We start from the raw sequence: 3,745 nt of genomic DNA, 5'->3' as shown, positions 1-3,745 counted from the left end.
GTTTATAGTCTTAAAAAAAAAAACCTGTTTACAATTTAGTCAAACTGAGGGGAACTTTAAAGGTCTCAGGCCATCTTGGTCAACAGATTACTGGGAATATCACTCAGAAGTCTAGCCTCCTTAACCTTTGCTGTTTTTGACAATTGTAGATTTAACTACTCAAAAGAGGATGAAACTGATTAACATAAATCCATCATCGTGATGGAAAACAATAACTTAGAGGACGGGTATATGGTATCTTTTTATATTAAAATACATGCAATTTTACTTATTTTAAGGACCTGAAATACTGCAGCATAATGCAATGTAATAGTTCTACTTGAGGCTCATTACTGTGATTTATGATGATTTGGGTTTTGTAATAATGATTCTTTTTTCTGACAGCTAAATGGATTCTAATTTTTTATCCTTTTAATATATCTGACTTTATTCAACACAGTTGGCTTTACTATGAATATATTCAAAAATTATAAAATATTTTATTTTGTGGATTTTTTAATGTATAAAATTACAAATTATATGTTAATCTCAAAATTTTATGCCACATTTTGCTAAATTATCATGTTGAAATAATATATTCTGAAAAGAGTAACTTAAAGTTTTGTTCATTCTTCTAACATAGGGTAGAAGAATAAAAAATACATACTGCATGTTACTTTCTTTTTTTTTAATTTATTTTTTAATTTTTATTTTATTTTATTTATTTATTTATATTTTACTTTCTTTTTTAAATTAATTTTTATTGGAGTATAGTTGCTTTACAATGTTGTGTTAGCTTCTACTGTACAGCAAAATGAATCAGCTATGCATAAACATGTATTCCCTCTTTTTTGGGTTTCCTTCCCATTTAGGTCACCACAGTGCATTAAGTAGAGTTCCCTGTGCTATACATTATGTTCTCATTAGTTGTCTAATAGTACTAATAGTGTATATGTGTTAATCCCAATCTCCCAGTTCCTCCAACCCCCCTCCCCTTTCCCCCTTGGTATCCATACATTTGTTCTCTCCATCTGTGTCTCTATTTCTGCTTTGCAAATAAGATCATCTATACCACTTTTCTAGATTCCACATATATGCGTTAATATACAATATTTGTTTTTCTCTTTCTGACTTATTTCACTCTATATGACACTCTCTAGGTACATCCATGTCTCTAAAAATGACCCAGTTTCGTTCCTTTCAGTGGCTGAGTAAAGTGCATGTTACTTTCAAGAAAAACATTCATTTTTGGAAATATTTGCATTGATTAGGTATTGACTGAAAAAAAATGCACAACCTAAAAGTTGAGAATTATGTTTTATTTGGCAGACATACTGAGGACTTAAGCTGGGGAGATAGGCTCTCAGATAGCCCTGAGGGACTATTCTGAAGAGGTAAGGGAGGAGCAAGAATATACAGAAGTTTTTGCCAAAAAACAAACAAACAAACAAAAAAACCAGGTAGTTAGAACATGAAAAGATTACTATTAATTAAAGAAACACCAGAAGTCTCATGTTCATGAATTTAGTGCTTTTCTATGTATGGGAAGATGCAAGAGAGTCTGAGCTCATTGAAATCCTTCCTTTGATAGGCACCTTAATTATCTAGGTCCAGTATTCTGCTTTCTCCAACCTGAATCCCCTCAGGGTGTGGGGCCTGCTGCAGTGGCCAGTGGCTCGATGGCTGCAAAGTCTATTGTTTTTGATATCACAGGCAACATTCTTTGCCCACAGAGGTGAATTTAAGAGATATCATTAATTATAGGAAATGCTGATTATGTACAACTTTTGTTGTATTATATACAACTTTGTTGTTACTATGGAGGTTACAGTACTTGTGGTAAAAGTGATTTAGAAGGAAACAGAGTGACCCAAAGCAGTCAAACCCAGGCGATCACCTGAATAAGTGAGAATTATTCCCAAACCCTGTAAAAGACTGGAGAAAAATTTACTAAAGAGGTTGGTGATGGGATCAACATTTATCATTTCCTGAGCTGAAATTTCTGCAAGAGTTCATAGGATCAGTTTGGAATCCTCCACAAGGAAAAAGAAGCTACTATAATGAATTTAAGGATCAAGGCGTAACACAATTATTACTTCTTTCATATTCACTTTGCCACAAATTGAACAGAAACACAGAGCCTGTGAGCAGCGAGGTCCAGGAACAGTTTCAGCCTCCCCACTGCCATTGCTCAGAGCCAGCAGGACTCCTCTCCATCCACCACCATCCACTTCTGGCACAAGCTTCCAGTCACGGATGAAAACATGCTGGTGCAGAGGCCAAACTGAGCAAGGAAGCTGAGTGATATGTTGACATGGCAGCCTGCATGAAGTCTGTAACTGAGCAAGAAGCCAAATTAATTTTCTCTCAGTAGCTTATGAAAATGTTCTGGAGCCCATAGATCATCTTGGAGGGTTGTCTCAAGTACTGAGAAAATGATGGAAGGTTCCAATGGCTTGAGAATACAGAGAGAAAATTGAAAGTGATCCGAGATATCTGAAAATGATTTACTGTCTCTTTTGGAAAAAATTCTTCATCCCCAGTGTTTCACAAACCCAGAAGCAAAGTCTTCTACTTGAAAATGAAAGGAGACTACTACTGTTACTTGGTCAGTTTACTGCTGGTGATGACAAGAAAGAATTATGGGTCAGTCACATCAAGTCTACCAGGAAGCTTTCCAAGTCAGAAACAGAAAATGCAACCAAATACATCCTATCGTATTGGGTCTGGGTTGCAAGTTCTCTGTGTTCTATTGTGCGACTCTAAACTTCCTGGAAGAAGCCTGCTCTCTTGCAAAGAGACCTCTTTTCCCCTCCAGTTTTATTTAAATATAATTCACATATAACACTATATGTGTTAAGGTGTACAACATAAAGCTTTAAAAAATGTATATGTTGTAAAATGATTATCATAGTAAGTTGAGCTAACATCCATCACCTCACATAATTATAATTTTTTTTTCCTTGTGATGAGAACTTTTAAGATTTACTGTCTTAGCAACTTTTAACTATACAGTACTGTTAACTATAGTCATTGTGTTGTACATTATACCCCAGAACTTATTTATCTTACAACTGGAAGTTTATACCATTTGACCATTTTCATCCAATTATGCCCCCGCCCCCAGCAACCACAATTCTGACTCTGTTTCTATTAGTTTATTTTAGATTTCACATATAAGTGAGGTCATAGGATATTTTTCTTTCTCAGTCTGACTTATTTCAGTTAGCATAATGCTCTCAAGGTCCATCCATGTTTTTGCAAATGGTAGAATATCCTTCTTTTTAATGGCTAAAGAGTATTCCATTGTATATGTATACCACATTTTCTTTACATATTCATCTGTCAATAGACTTAAGATTGTTAAGTCAGCTTTTGATGAAGCCATTGCTGAACTCGATATGTTAAGTAAAGAATTACACAAAGACAGCATGCTAACAATGCAGTGACTGAGAGGCAGCTCGACATTGTGAACATTGGATGCCCAAGTGGACAAGGCTGAAGCAGGAGAAGGAGGGGAAAATTAACCAGCCTCCCACCTTTTGTCTATCTCATTCTGAAGTTTACACATTTGTTATCCATACTTCCCCACAAATAGATTTTTTTTATGACAAGTATGTAAATTTTATTTGAATTTCTATTTTTTCCCATAAGGTTTTTATGTTTAATGATAGGGGAATAGAGTCAGTTAACATTTAGAAATTTACCTGCTTTTTCCCTTTTCTTTCCTTCTTTTTAATGTAATTTAATTTTATTTTTTTGCTGT

General features: G+C 34.7%; 1 pseudogene; it reads left to right on the top strand.

Annotated features, from left to right (window-relative positions):
- Positions 1 to 201: 201 nt before the first annotated feature.
- LOC116748620 lies at positions 202 to 3,506 on the top strand (annotated as a pseudogene).
- The last annotated feature ends 239 nt before the right edge of the window (positions 3,507 to 3,745 follow it).

This window comes from Phocoena sinus, chromosome 2 (genome assembly GCF_008692025.1).
Source record: "Phocoena sinus isolate mPhoSin1 chromosome 2, mPhoSin1.pri, whole genome shotgun sequence".
NCBI lineage: Eukaryota > Metazoa > Chordata > Mammalia > Artiodactyla > Phocoenidae > Phocoena > Phocoena sinus.
This window is presented reverse-complemented; position numbering and strand designations above follow the sequence as displayed.